Source organism: Argiope bruennichi, chromosome X1 (genome assembly GCF_947563725.1).
Source record: "Argiope bruennichi chromosome X1, qqArgBrue1.1, whole genome shotgun sequence".
NCBI lineage: Eukaryota > Metazoa > Arthropoda > Arachnida > Araneae > Araneidae > Argiope > Argiope bruennichi.
The window spans coordinates 134,677,342-134,694,277 of NC_079162.1; the positions used below are offsets into that span (position 1 = coordinate 134,677,342).

Sequence of the window (16,936 nt, forward strand, 5' to 3'; positions counted from 1 at the left end):
AATAAATTAATTAACCTCGTGAAAAGTTTTTACTTATTTATTTTATCTATGAAACAGGTTATAAAATAAAGTTTTAAATTTTTAATAAGTTAAATATTAGTTTATAAATCAATAAAAATATCCGAAACCATACAACGGAGAGACTGTAACAAAATCTTGGGCACTCGTGTTTCGATTTGTGTAATTAAACTTGCTGTTTTGATTGCGTGCATGCCAGTTATTTTATTCGTGCTAAAATAATTCATAAACAATTGCAGATAGAAAAAAAGAAAAAATAATTATTATTTACAAAGAGATGACAGAGTGGAAAGGAGACACACATGCACATACATATCTAGCAGATAGTATAAAATCACGCCAAATAAAAGTATTATACATAGATGCATCACACAACGAAAAAAGTAATAGAGGAAATAAAAGTGATTACAGAACAAATAATGAATCTGAACAATTCTATCTAGTTCTTTTTTTGCTTTAGTATGAGGGATTTTAAGAGGAAATCTGAAAGGGGTTTGGCCTAACTGGAGCTGGTAATTCTTCAGGTCGGATGACTGAAAAGGAATTTTCAAAATTCATGGGCCATTTCATCAAACATTTACACCCTACAAAGGAGAAGGTTGTCCTTTTGCTCAATATTCACATGTAAGCATTGCAGTTGTAAATAAAGTCAAGGATAATCATATAATCATGTACCTACTCAGTGCTCCCTTCATTTTAGCCCTTGGATATGGGACTTTATGGATCATTCTAAAACTATTTGAACAGAGAACAGGCAGCGTGGATGAACAACAGTCCAAGAGAAATCATTCCCGTTTACGACATCCCAAACACAGTTCAAGACTGTTTGCCACTGGCGATAAACCCTCTCAACGTCACGAGTGGGTTCAAAGCAAATGGTATGTGCTCTTCAAATGTCGACATTTTTCAAATTCCCTGTTTTGCGCCATCCTATGTCATTGATCAACCAAATTCTAGTGCAGAAAATACAGAAGAAATGCTTTTATCGCAAATTGGTCATGAATTGGTTCTGGTACTTGAGAATCCTGAACTGCTGCAATCATTGCCGGAAATGAATATAAGCGTTACTGCAGATATAAATCAAATCACTAGTGAAATATCTACTGAACCGATTCTAGAATCATCAAACACCGAAAACAGAAAGCTCAACTCCCCCCACCCTCAAAAGTTAGTTCTCTCCCTAAAGCTTTACCTAGGAAAACGTCTAACAGAGGCAGACGCAAAAGAAATTCTGCTGTCTTAACTTACACACCAGAAAAATAAAGCGTTAGAAAATATGAACAGATAATTAATAAGAAACAAAAACAAGAAGAGAAAGGAAGAGGAAAAATTAAAGAAAAAAATTCAAGAAGGAGAAGAAGAGTATAAAAGAAGATTCTTAATTCAAATACAGATTCAGGAATAGAAAATGTTTGAATTCATTTAGCTTGTGGATATATCTGTATCAACTCTGCTGACGGAAAATGAATGAAATACTTAAGTATTAAATCTGTCAAATTTATTTGCTTCATTTGCATTTCTACTAAAGAATGCTAATAGCTTTATGTTGATTATTTAAATAATTTTATCATTTTTTTCTATAAACCACTTGATATCATTCATCATCACTATGCCAAATAATAATAATTAGCAGATGTACTTTTTATTTCAGTTAATAAAAGTATGCTAACAAAAAAATATTTTTTAATCTATTTATTTTTATTGCTGCAACTTGCTCTAGGATCGGGGCCAGTTGTAATAGCTGATTTGTTTTGGGAAAAAATAGAATAGAAAAATTTTTTAAAATAGAAACATTTTTTCCAAATATGTTACAACTAGTCCCCATTTCACCTACCATAGAATATCATGACAGAAAAAAATAAAATATGAAGCTATATTCATGGATTCTCCATATAAACTTGGTGACATTGCAATGTATATACAGGGGGGTCAAAAAAAACTTCCCCTATATATGAAACCCTAGCGGCCTATCCGCTCAACCAATCGAACCAAAATTTCAGACATGGTTGTTTGAAGGTATGCGCTGGAGATTGTGATGATTCTAAAGAACGCAGAGCTCACGGTTACGGTTACAGTGAGAGAATTTCGAAATTTTCGAATGGCAACACCCACTTTTTCCTTGCGCAAATTGATCAGCGTATTGAAGAACCACAAATGGTGTTGGAAAGATTAGCGTGTGACTAAAATTAGCGGCGTAAATCATTTACAAAGAAGAGCATTATAAAGGACTAATGACAACACAGAGAGGAGGAGCTTTGACGCACCTTGCATAATTCACAGGGTTAAACAGTAGCAACGAAATGTCATTAGTGACATTGTATGGATGCAAGATGGGGCTCCTCCACACGTCACCCAATGTATTCGATGAGTGCTGCAACAACACTTTGGTGATAGAGTCATCTCTCATAACGTTGCGGTTTCGTGGCCACCGCGATCCCCCGACCACACTTCTATGGATTTCTGCTTCTGGGGTTATCTGAAATCTAAGGTGTACACGCCTGGCCCACGAGATGTGTCAGAATTGCAAGATGTCATAACACGTGTGAAGTTATGCAGATTCCTTCTTTCATGTTACGTTCGACATTGTTGTCCACAATCTTCCGAATGCAATGCGTTGTCGCCTGCGAAGGCGAACACGTTGAAAACCTGTAATTATAACTTTCCACTCCAATAAAAGCTTTTTTTCTTTCCTTTCTGTATTGTCATTAGTCCTTTATAATGCTCTTTGCAAATGCTTTACGCCGGCAATTTTAGTCACACGTTAATCGTTCCATCGTCATTTGTGGTTTTTCAATACGCTGATCAATTTGCGCAAGGAAAAAGTGGGCGTTGCCATTCGAAAATTTCGAAATTCTCTCTCTGTAACCGTAACCGTGAGTTCTGCTTTGTTTAGAATCATCACAATCTCCAGCGCATACCTTCAAACAACCATGTCTGAAATTGTGGTTCGATTGGTTGAGTGGATAGGCCGCTAGGGTTTCATATATAAGGGAATTTTTTTTTGACCACCCTGTATTTCTAATTTAACGAAAAAAACCTTACTAGATAACTGACCAGGGATTGGTTTTCCTTTCTCCGGTCAATGTATCCAAAAGATTAGCAGGAATATTCACAGCTCATCTCTGGCATTTGAGTTCTTGGCTTTTATTGAGGTCTGTTATTAATCGACTAACCTTGATGCATATGGTCATAAAAATGCCTTACGTTTTTGGAATATAATTCAAAGTAGTTGTACTGCCTTGTATATATATCATTGCTTCATTTGACTAGGAAGCTTTTTTATTTAATACCAAGTTTAGTAATGTTTGATTTCAAAAGTTGATCCAGTTTATTGGAAGAAGTTACCACATGTAATATCGTGCTCTCTAAGCTCATATATTAGATCACTTACAACTCGCATGCCTTGATTTTTGTCTGAATTCGTCACCGGTTCTTATCCAATAAATCTATGCATTTAGAACAAATGAAGTTTCATCATCACATTCTATTCAATTTTGTATTTTGATACTTATTTGGCATACATTGTTTTAAAAGACTTAAGTCACAAAATGAACGTTATTGTTCCCCTTCTGTAGCATTTTCATATAGACATACACTATCTACCAATAAGTATTTCGACACCCATGCAAATGAGGATATCTTTCTTGATCGACGTCACTCCTTCTGTAAAATATCGTGTAGGAAACAGCATTGGAATTAGTCGCATGCAAGATACTGCGAAATACAGCGCTATCTGAATTCGATATTTGTTGGATATCATGGAAATGGGTGATCCTGAAGGGACATCTAGTGAGAAACATTCCAAATGGACAGTAGATTTTGTGATTAATAAGTGGATGGTGAGTGGTGATTGTCAGAATGTGCCTCCCCCTTACGAAATTAAGATATAGAGACTGACGAGTATATTCCAAAGAAATTCGGAAAAACCTCCCTAACCGATGGCTAACATATTCTGGGAGTTCCAACAAACATCTGAGACTGTTGTTTCGATAAATATCAACCGCAAGGAAGCACATTTGCTTGGTTCCCATGGTCATGTTGCAACCCAATAAGACTTTGATTATAAAATGCAGCCGCGCCTCTCAGTTGAGGTGGTGCATGGCACGTCGAAATTGAATCATAGACGAGTGGAATTCTTTGAAGTGTTGAATCAGGGTTCCATCTCTACAAGTCGTATGGCAGAGTCTGGATTTGGCATATGTATGGAAAACACCTCCTGCCAGAAATCATTGTGCCTACAGTAAAGTTTGGCGGAGGTGGGAATATGGTATGTGGATGTTTCTTGTGGTATAGACTGTAACCCATAATCCAAATTCATGGTAAGCTCAACGCTGACTCCTACTGCATTATTTTAGACAACAATGGGCTTACTGCCCTGTGGCAATTTTACGGTTGGATCATTGTTATTTCTAGGATGACAGAGCCACTTGTCAAGTTGCGAGGTCCACAACGGATTGGTTTGATGATAATGGAGTGAACCGACTGGACTGGTCTGCCCATAATCCATACTTGAATCCTATAGAAAACCTCTGAGACGTGTTGGATCACCAAAATTAAGGGTTGCAGCAACCGTCCAAAATTGGTGAAAGAACTTACACGTCTTCTCCAAGCTGATTGGAAGAAAATACCATTGTCCATCGTCCAAACACTTGTGAAAAGAATTCCCGGAGGTTTAAGGTTATAATTGACTCGGGAGGCAATTACAGCCTTAAGCCTCCGGCTAGAGACTCTACCAACTACTGAATATGAATAAATTTCGTTTATCTCTTTTATCCCAGGTGTCCAATTGCTTATTGGTAGATAGTGTATTAATGCAATAACTGAATTTCCGGACATTTTTCCAAACTTTCCCGAAGAGGAGCAGGTTAATTTCTTTGCCTTCTACCTTGAAGAACTGATTTATTATTAAAACGAACACCTAATATGAACTGATTTTTTTTTTGTTGAATCAATAATTTACTTTGCAAATTCTTAAATACTGTTTAAAGATAACAGTATCGTATAATTGATACAATTTGATTTTTTTAAATCTATAAATAAAAGAAAATACTTTTCAGAGTAATAACATTATATCATCACTTGCAAAGTTAAATATATTGATACCCTCATTTTTTATATGCAGTTGAACAATGTCTCAGGTCAAATAGGCCATAACAGAACAGCAAGGTTATCTTTTTTTGTCTGTATTTGAAAAATAAAATTCCGTATTCGCTAACTACTCATGACTCATTAAAAAATTTGTCATGCTGCGATTAAAAATGAAAGAAAACGTTTTGAACTAAATAGTAGTAAAAAAATACATGATATGACAAATTTAATAACTTGCCATTTGAATTGATTATTCAAAATCAAATCAAATAGAATATTCTTCAGTTATGGATATTTATCAATCAATAATTTACATCTCTTTTTTTAGTGAATATTAATAGATAATAATTGCTTTTAGACACCTGAAGTTTCAAATTTGAAAAATACTTGCCAAATTTCCAGTTCAATTCTCTACTGATGTATTTCATTTCCATTCTTCTCAAAGCTATTTGAATCTAGAAGAGCCCTTTGAAAATAGCCAGACATATTTTCATTGCATGGTACTTGTCATTTTGTCCCATTTTCGTTTCCTTTGTTCGTTACGTGACATTTTTCGAGAAAGTTAAGCAAAATAAAAGTACATTTCGTAAATCCGAAGGAGTTTTGGCAATTTGCCTCTTGCGTTTGTAACGCTTTCCTTGGCGTCGCCTCTAATCTTCCTTATTTATCTTGAAAAATTATCAGTTATTTAGAACATTAAAAATCAAAAATGACATTGCTCTAACATTTTAGAGGAGAAAGTGTCATAGCTATAGTTACCCAAGTTTTCGAAGCAATTACGGAAAGAAAAAGAATTTTACAAAGAACATTTATAAGATGAAATCAAAAGGCTATCATAATCATTCATTTACAAAATTACCGAGAATCCTTCGAAGAAATGTGTGAAATACATACATACACACACACACACACACACATATATATATATATATATATATATAATTTGTGTGTGTGTGTGTATCTTTCTACTTTTAGTTTTTAGTAAAAATTTAAATAGTCTGAAATAAAGCCTCTACTCTTCTTTAGTAAAAAGTATTTAAGTATTTGACAAGGGAGTTGTTCCTTTAACCAATTGCATCCTTTATCTTTGTAGCAATTGGTGACAAAATTTTGAAGTTGGGGTGTTTAGTGCAAAGATAACCCACCAATTGTTTAATTTACCTTGTTGCTGTTTGCAAAAAATGCTTCTTGGGAAAAATAAAAGTATTTATCTGATTTCATCACCGGAAAATAAGGATTGAGAAAACTATTTTTTGCCTAATAAATGTACTTTGATATTATTAAGATATAAAATTAATATATGTATACTATAGATAGACTAGTAAATTATTTTGTGCAAATTCAAGTATTTTTATTCTTGATCAAAAATTAGTCTAGTGTAAACAATTATGTCTAGATGTAAAACAGTGTTCTGTTGTATTTTTGATATTATTTTGTATTTATGATGTATTCTTCCTTTGAACAAATCAGAAATAGAATATTTCTTATTTGGGAGAAATAGGAATACTTTAATCAAAATGATTTTTCCGAATTGTGAGGTAGTCGACAATTTTTGTGTGCCATCTGTATTTGACTTTGATCGTATTACCTATTACAAGGGATTTGAATATTTCTGAAAGACCATTCCAACTACCATTCCAATCTGAAAGACCATTATAATGGTGGATAAGTAAATATGCTTTAGGAGCCCGAAATACATTTTCCCCTTGACTTTCCTCAGGTGAATTGGAGGTTTATTATTGAAGTTATGAAGAATTCAAATATTTTTGAACTTTAAACATTCTTCAATCTATAATTTGATATACGAAATCATGCAATAGCTTATTTCTAATCAGTTTAATCTTTAGATTATTTAATAAAAGTCAAATTAAGAATATTTACCCTATACGGTGGTATTTCACCTTAAAAAAGCATCGCAAAATAAGTATTAACGTAAGTAGGGGGAGTTTGATATTTTCTGCTACTACTTCAGCAGTGCGTCCCATTGTCAATAAAAAACTAACTAGTGGGAGTACTTTCCCAAAGCTTTCTTGCATAATAAAGGTGTTACACTCCCTCACGCATAAAAATTGTGAACAAAGCCAAGTGTTCTCAAATTTTTATTTTCATATTCGCAAGTGAACTTTATGTAATTCGTAATACAGTTAAAAAAAACCGAGCTTGCATTTTGGTCGCATTTTTATTGACTGTTTGAAAATAAAATTTATTACTGAATTACAATTTTAGCAGTGACGGCTCGTCAGCTCGAGATCCAGTAATGCTACAAAAGATCATTTTAAAGAACTGAAATTCATTATCTGTGAAAAATAGCTGGAACTTTCTCCCTTCGAATCTGTCGAATACTTACACAATCCGACACGTCATGCTCATATCGTGAAGAGAGTTGAGTAAGCATTTGGACTTTTTCCACCATCCTATTGGGTCCAAAATATATAGCTTTGTTGCCAAAGCGATACTTCAAGATCCATTTATTATGCTTATTATATTTTTGTTCATATGTGCACGAATAGTCTGTTCAATGGATGGACAATTAGAGACATATTTACAATTCTAAAATAAAGCTCATATACTAAAATTCTAGTATATGAGCTTTATATTCTGATCTAGCTTGTCGAAAGTTATCGTATTCATAAATGAAAGAACAGATAGAATGGTAGACAGTCAATCGTTTCAACGGTTTAATCCAAAATTTGTATATAGATATAGAATTTTAGTAATAAAGCCGTATGCTGAGTTTCATCTATCTAGCTCACAGTGTTTTGGAGTGCTCACGTGCACGCTCAAGGACAAACATATTGATGAACCTCCTTTAAAAAAATTTTTGTTTATAGACTTATACAGAATTGAATCCTTGTACCATGTAACGTTTCTGAATGATCTTGTTTACATATGTAGCTTTATTTATATTTTGTATTCAAGAAAGTGACCGAAACATACTGATTCATCAAAATCTCAAAGTCGCCTTTTTTGACGATTGCAACTATCTCTTTGCAACGGAAAAGTAAAAATTGTTACTAACCTTTCGTAAACAAAAAATAGAAAGCATTGGATTTATAAAAATTATATATTTATTAATACAAACAGTATTAATAAGATATTAATGAAATAGAAATAAAATTTGAAATGAATAAAAAAAATTCATTTATCTAAGTCGTTGCGTTTTGAAACTATCAAATTCACGCCGAACCAAGCATCTTGATGGATGTCGTTTCAAATCTGATAGAATTGACAATGGGCACCCTTTTTGCGTTTGGAAGTGATCGTCCTCACACATTTCCTGTGAAAGTATTGCGCTCAACATTTGATAGAAATACACAGTCCCGCATTTCGCTTAAAGCGTTTTCCTCAATGGCACAAAATCAAAAACATTTCTGCGAATCGATTTCGTTCAAAAATCTATTTCAAATATTATGTGGTCCGATCCGAGTCCTTCATAGTATGTTGTAAAGAACCATAGCAAATTTCATCCATTGAACCCGAAGCCTATTTCAGTTCACAGCATATTTCTAGTACTTTGTCTTTCCGACTCGAGGAGGTTCATCAAAAATGGACGTGTATCCTTCGTAGGCATGAAATTCACAAAAACACTGAGGGTCTTTCTGCTTCTGAAAAAGATAAACTAAAGATTGGAATCATTCATTAAATAGTAGAAGAATGTATAGATTTTAAAATAACAAACTGTTTTTTAGAAAGAACGAATAATATAATTATTATTGTATTATAAGACATTTTCCCGGCTTTCTTTATTCTCATAGTAGGTCCAGGGAAACATCTCTCAGTCAGAGGCGTTACTTCTTTGACCAGAATCTATGGATTTCTAAAGAATAGAATCAAAAATGTTAAAATTGAAATTTTTGGGCTTTGAAATATATTATAAATGCAAAATGAAGTAGAGTTAAGGTCAAAATTCACAACAGTAAAGAAAACTTTAAAAAATTGAAACCAATAAAAATGAATACCGAAAACCGGTCAAAAGAACTGTACTCTCCCCTATTTTTCCTAAGTGTTTTGTAATCTTTTAGTTCCATTAAAATTTCATTTCTTTCCATATAAATTTCATTTTCTGTATTTTAATGGCTTTTGTCGAAATTCGAAATTTTAAACAATTGGCTTCAGATATGTTTGTGATACAATAAAAACTTTCATTTGATGGACATAATTCCACAAATGCACAGAAACCTTCCCTCCTTTTAACAATGTGGAGGATTTTTATTCATTCTTCTAATATGTAGTTGTAAGGAATATTTTGTTACTTTCATGGTATGCGCATTAAGTATTCTTCATTTAGATTATACAGTTTAATTTCAAATGCAACATGATATTTTAAATATTATTGATTATGCATTTACTGGTTTAAAGGAATTTTGATTTTACTGACATTCGTTTGCACATAGTCCTTTATAATTAATGTTTAATATATTCAGTGCATTTATTCATTTTTAACTCTGAAGGATACATTTTATATTTGTAAAAACAAAATATATCTTCCGCTATTTTGGTTTCAAAAATAACTTTTTCCATGGCCTTATTTCACCTCCTTATCCTTTGTTAACTGCCTACTTTTTCCTAAGATAAGATATGCTACAGATTGAAAAATCGGGCTAGTTTTTTTTTTTCTGATTCTTCCTCTCAGATTGAGCACTATTGAAACACCTTATTTGAAACCACAACCACAGAGAGCTAAAAAAGTACTGGTACGTGCTCCATTTCCATAAATATGCACGCACTTCCCCAATAATACCTCCTATTGTAGTTACAGAACAGAATGTCGTATCCGTAACTATTATGGTCACTGAACAGTTTGATGGGCATGTTACGGGAATTTTATTGAATACCAAAATACTTACAGAAAAAAAATAACTATGCACAGAATTTACAAACATATAAGAAATGACAATAAAATGAAACCGTTTACAAAGATTTTCTACTTTGAAAAATTATAGAAAAATTATTTGGAATAATAATAGGCAGAAAGAAATTATGTATGAAAAAAACACATGAATTCTGTGTTCACTTGTTACAGTTCCTCCCACTCGGCAGGTGAATTCCAAATGATCTGAATTCACTACCTTAAAACTGACTCTTTCACTTTAAATAATTCGAGTCTTTTTTAAAAATAAAATTGCTTATTAGAGAAAGCCGAAAGAAAGTGCCTTTTTTCTTCATTTTTTCATATCACAGATTCAAGAATATGGATTTTCGTTCAAAGTATCTTCCAAATAACTTCATCAAGATCAGTTTTGAGTCCAGAGGGATGCCAACATGAAATCCTTCTATAACTATAATTTCCCCTACAAACTATAAAAGAATTGTCATGAAGCATGTCGCATTTTTAGAGGGTCTTATGATATTCCGCTAATATTTGGAAAAATTCGAAAAGAATGTGTCGGTTCAACATCTGATTATACCTCAAAATTCCGAGACATCCCGATACATCCCTCGTATTCGAAACGGGTCATATTTATCTATCTGAATCATGAACAAATATTTGAACTACTCTTTCTGTCTGAAGAGTGCGTGAAATTGGTGTGTACCGAAATAGGAGTGTTGTAGAAAGCAAAAAAACAAAGTGGCATGAATTCGACTGACGTCTGATGGTATATCGAATACAACAGAATAGTATTTGGCATTTTTTACTTTAATATGTTGGCGAACTTATCTTTCCAACGTTGCAATAAATTCATTTTGAATTTCTGGTGACATATTAGGGACTGAAATTTTGATACATATTTTAGATCTTACAAGATGCTTACGAAGTACAGGATCGTACCTTGCAATGAAATGAATCCATTCTAAAAAGTTGCTTCTGTTAGCGCTGTATCCATTTTTCTGTGACTACATAAAACCATGTATTGTTTCGGAAGGATTCTTATAATATCGTGCATTCTGACAAAATTTCTTACTACTTCCTTTTGTTTCCTTTTCCTGGTGGTTTTGCTCTTTCTTGTTAAAAGTTTATTCTTTTCACTTTTTCGAATACGAAATACAAATGAATTATTATTATCATCAAAAAATTCGATTTGGAGAATATCGACGTTTTAGACTTGATGGCTATTCAACATTACCGTCCGAAAAACATGTTCTTGACATTATGTCTGTCTGTGAATTCAATCATTCGTAAACGCTTTGATACATTTTGGTATATGGATTGATGACGAAATTTGTAGATTTCTATAAAATTTAGGGTGACATCTATTTGGAAGAAATTTGTCTGTCTAGTTCTCCGAGTCAAAGTGAACTCAATAACTACAAAACGCAAACAACTAGATAGATAAAATTTGGTTTTCATGTTTATCATCTAATATTTGGAATCTTTTTAAATTTTGAATCCTATCAGTCTGCGTGTCAAAGATATTTCATTAACAATGATTAATAGAGCTGGTCTTGATGCAAATTTAAACTTCGTGTTTTATGCAGCATTGATGGATTGAACTCAAGTAAAATACGGTTCTTTATATCATTTCGAATATTTTTCAATTCATAATATCTATCCGTCTCTAAAGGCTCGGCAATGCGTTGTTCAACCTCGATTCGAGAGGACACCTGGAACATTTATCGAGCTCATCTTTTCAATAAGCAAAAAGGTAAGGAAATTTTATAAGCAGTTTGAAGATTTTTTTTTTTCATTTCTCTTTCTAGCGTCGTTTATTTTTGTGTTTCACGAAGCAAAGATTCTTCAATAAATTCTTTTTGAATTGACAAATAATGAGTGTGAGGATTATGAGTTGAAAGGATCATTCGGAATTTATTATAGCAATGCTATTTTCCACTGAGGCAAGATTCTTAAAATACTCCGACTTTAAAAATAGTGAGTGTTTTGGTTATTCATTCTTCCATTTTTGAGAACTAATTATTTTTGTGATTTTCTAATTTTCGGTAAATAACGCACAAAATGTTTCTATTACGACATTTTAGCAATCATTTTAAAAGAACGTAAATCCGTCTGAATATTTCTAGCACTTATTGCCAATTCCCTGAATAATATGAAAAAGGTCTCCTCCTGAAGAATAATGATAGCTACTCTTTGCCATTCTAGATAAAAAGATTGATGCTTCTAGTTTTATTTGAATCAGTATATTTAAGCTTTGTTGCGAAATCAAATTCATTAGCTTCCACAAAGAATCAAAGCCGAGACGCTGGTTCTACTCCATTATCTGCTACACTAAGTCAAATATTTGATTTCCTTTTATTTCATAACTGTGTATCTCAATGAACCTGAAAGAAGAGCTTTTTTTTTCTATTTACTTCAGTATTTGATTTTATAAAGAGAAACAAAATAAATGTGTTTCATAAAACAATACTTTTCAGCAATACCTTCAACAATATTCCATTTGTCATTCATAACTTAAGGCTTAAAAATGACATTCATTCATTCAATTCTATTGTAACACCTTATTTTTAGCTATTTTAAAAGCCACCTCTATTGGAGTTTCTGCTGCCATCAGCAGTTGGATCTCAAAGCTATACAAATATGAAACAAAGTTAGAAAACGCGTAACTTTCTCCATCAGCTCAGTCTGCAAAATACTTAATCTCCTAACTTGAAAAGTTATTGAAATGTTGCATCGCTAGCCTTCCTGGCACAAAAAGCTGAGAAATGTTTCCTAGCTATATGCGAAGCTTAAAAAATTAAAGTAGAAAAAATATTCTACTATTCGAGGCTAATGACGGTAATTAATTTTGAGATTTATGGTTTACTTTTCATTTAGCATGAATACCCAGATCTTAAAATTTTAACCCAATTCATAATTTTATAGTTTGGATCGAAATAATTACACGACTGCTTGAAATAAATAAAGAAAATCGCAAAGTATTTTTTAGAGCGGAGAGCTAGCTCTTCAGCGTTTCTCATTTTTTTAAAAACCAAAATCAGTTCCTTGTTTTGAATGGAAACCTCATTTTTTAAATTGCGTTCAGCAAAGAATGGAAGAGCTGGAAAAAATGTCGAATTTAAACTGGGAATTTATTTCCAAATGACATTGCGTAGTCAACGTTTTTCTTTCACTTTTTTCAGAATAAAAGGTTATAAATTAACATAAGTTAACGTTATACTAGTTTATATCCGTAACGTTTGTTGTAGTAAGAAGACTTACTGAGCTAATAGCTTAAGAATTACCATGGCAGAAAAAAATCACTGAGATTCGATTAAAAGAGCTATTTCTATCTTCTTAGTTTATTAGAAATCTATTTTAGCGTGCTTTAACAAATTTGAAATCATAGTCAAAGTTTTATTTTGAAGGGCTAAATTCTCTTTTTTGCTTTGAAGCTGTGATAATGAATCTATGAATTGAGTGCTGGGTTGAAATTATTTTGAAAAAGGCATCTTCCTCTCAAGATGAATTTAAGATTCAGATAATAATGAGGTTCCGGCGGCATTTAATCTCTGTTCAAGATTAGGAATTAATTTTCAGTAGCCTAAGGACGAATTTTCGCTTCCGGTCATTGAACTGCAGTTATTTTTGGTAGGATAGCTTTCTGATCTAATAAATCATCAAATAAAATTGGTTTCTACGTCGAAAGCAGATTTCCTATTACTTCCATCCCTTTTGTTTCTTATTACAAACTCTATTAAGTTCCTTCAAGCGGCTGTTTCAAGACATCAATGCAATCCATTTTGGAAAAAAAAAATGTTTATTAGTCTTTTCTAGAATTTGTTTAGAAATATTCAATTTGAGCGAAAATAAATTATTTATGGTAACAACATAAATAATTTAACAACAAATTCATTGCTACTCCAGTTGATAAATTAAAATGCACAGCTACAGAAATAAAAGCATAATATTAAGGATTTTAAAAGTATCTTTAACTAATAACAAAACAAAAGAAATTCGAACCTCTAGTCCGAAATGTAATAATGTCTATGGTCTTTCTTCGTCAATTGCAGCTTCCTGTGTAATTATTTTTACATCATGCAATTTGCAAAAACTCAATGAATGCATTCAGTTATATTACAGGAAAGACAGGAAGTTTTTTTTAATTATCGAACTTTTAAAAAAAATCAAGAGTTTTTTTATTTCTGAAGTTAGACAATAACTACCGATATCACAAAATTGCGAAAAAAGCTCACAGTTTTTACTAATAGCACTCTTTAAAAAGAAATGATGGAAAAAATGGAAAAAAACACTGAATAAAATTTTTAACGTTTTATTTAATTAAAATTCTAATTGTGTTTTCAAAAAAATCACTCTGAGGTTTGGTCATTGCCACCCTCCAAAATAGTATGTTTGTTCTATATTTGGTAAGTCCAACGATCCTCGAGTGCTGAGCACTATGCATAATTTTTTTTATATCATGCTGCTTACAGAAAGAATATCAATCTAAAAACATAATACTAATTGAAAAAATAATTCATGTTTTTTACATTCCTTTTTATATATAATGTTGAAAAGTAAAAACACGGAATACTTTTCACCAAAAGTTAAATTAAAATATCGAAGATTTGTGTAGCTGTTAATAAGTAAAATAGAAAATTCGTCCAAGAGCAGCAGAAAACCAAGATGCTAATTCTTCCCCGCATCACTTGTATCTGGAATCTGTTCAACTGGAAAAAGATTCATGAACAAATGAAATAGTATCTTTATAAATCTTTATAAGAGGGGTTTTTTTCTCTTCGCTCTTTGTTATGAATGGATTTTCATACCAATTCGAACTATGAATAAAGTGTTCCTTCTCAACTCTTAAGACATTTTATTTCACTTTCCCAATTTATTTATTATGCCCTTGTCGAATTGAGATTCTTGAAATGAATCTATTATTTATAAGAAAATTTTGCATAATAATAAAAGATTTTAATTTATTTTAATTTAAAATTTATAGTGTGTGTCTTTTTATAAGTTTCGCGTACAAGAATAAAGAAGAAAAATAAAATGTAGGAGAAGATACATCTTCTCAATTCATCACATTAGAAAAGTAAAGAGCTTTTTTCGTAAACGTTACTAGCAAAGATGAAAATCTGGCATTTTTTAGAATGCTTCGGCATTAGGGTGCATCGCGAATTACTTTTCTTTCTTTCTTTCTTTCTTTTTTTTTTAATTAAAAATTTTAATTCCAGAAAAAAGTTGCCACTATGGCAACTCGTTCAAAAAAATTTTAGTCAAATGGAAAAAATATTTATGTCTTTTCGAATAGTTCTCAAGTTTGAATTTTTTTTAATCCAAAAATGTAGATTTTTAATTTAAGAAAATAACTAGAAATAGATCTTTGTTTTCAAGTATAAAAATGTAAAGTTTAGAATGCTAATTAACTGTCTCGCATATAATTTAAGTATCCCAAATGAACAGTTCTTAAAATACAGGTTTATTGTTCACTGCGTCGTTTGCTTCTAATCCCCTTTTCAATTACGAAATTTGTTGTAACCATGCAAATAAAAACACTTTTAAAACTGAAATATGCTCAAAATCTTTTATGCATAATCTTATCTTTTATTTTATGAAATGACGCTTATTTTTGGAATAGGAGAAATAAAACTAAATAAAATTTTAAATTAATAAGAACTTACTAAAAAAGATTAAAATATCAAGCAATGTTTAAAACTATTATAGGTTTTTTCTTTATGCAAAGTAAAGTATTTTTCACCTTTATTCCTGGACTGACTGTTGTAGTTGCAGATGTGATGTTTCGTTTCCAACTGTGGAAGACATGTTTGTCTAGCAATCTTGAATGAAGAATCCCTTTCGCTTTGGAAATCCCAAATGTGTTTCTGCACTGTACTATAATTTTTTCTATTGTTTGTGCATGGAAGGATTTTTTCACTCCTTTTTATCTCTGTTACAATGATCCACTCAAGCTCTTATTTACTTCAGTTAGTTATGAGAGATGGTTGATTGACTGTTGCAGATGCCAATTATTAGCACTACAACGTCTGATCGGAATTCTTTTGTTAAGCGCCGGTAGGACTTCTGCCGCTGGCGGTTTTTCGAGCCTTTCGAGAAATCATAATTTTTATTTTCATAAAATAAATAATTAATTAAAATAATAATAAATTTCATAATATAAATAATAATTCATAATTAAAATAATATAATCATAAAATAAATCGCAATTCTGATTATAGTGTTAAGATCCATGTAGTTCTTTGCCTCAAAATTAACTTATACTGCTTCTAAGACCCTCTTTGCTCTTAAATCTGCTTTAAATCTGCTTTTAAATTTTTTAAAAAATCCTGTAAGGTGCTCATTCCCTCCCTCCAAAATATGTAGATACCAAATTTGATAGCTCTAGGTAAAACGGTTTGATCTGTAGCTTACCAAAACACATGCACAAACACAAACTCGCATTCATTTTTCTTATAATTAAAGATAAAAAAAACAGCTAAATCCATTGACAGATATTTGAGTTATTGGTAAAAGATTCATGTAACTTAAGTATTTGTAAAATTTTTAAACCTGATGTACATATATATTATTTACTTAAAAAGGCTTTTTGCCATTACGAATTAGAAATCATGTTTCTGTTATATATCATACATTGTACATTTGACATTATAGAAATTACAGATTTTGCTTCAAATTTAGAATTATATAAATTTTTTTTAAGTAAAAAATACAAAAAATTAAATGGCTGATAAAAAAATATAACTATTTAATCACTCAAATTTTTATAAATATAAATTTATAAAACATACTGATGATTCTTTCTTTTATGACTGAAGATTATTGCGATATTCTTTACTTGTCAATTCTATATTAACTCACCAACTACTGTATTATGAAGAAATATTTTTTTGTAAAACTTCAATGCTTTGTCTTGAAAAACAAAAAATAACCATGTGAATAGCATACATTTTACAGGGACTTGTAATTAAAAAATTAACATAAATACAACTGTCATAG

At 31.5% G+C, this 16,936-nt stretch overlaps 1 protein-coding gene across 3 annotated transcripts in view; it reads left to right on the top strand.

Moving 5' to 3' along the window:
- The window catches only part of LOC129958648 (transient-receptor-potential-like protein), a 311,546-nt gene that overhangs the window by 157,464 nt on the left and 137,146 nt on the right, over positions 1–16,936 (top strand). The window lies entirely within an intron of this gene.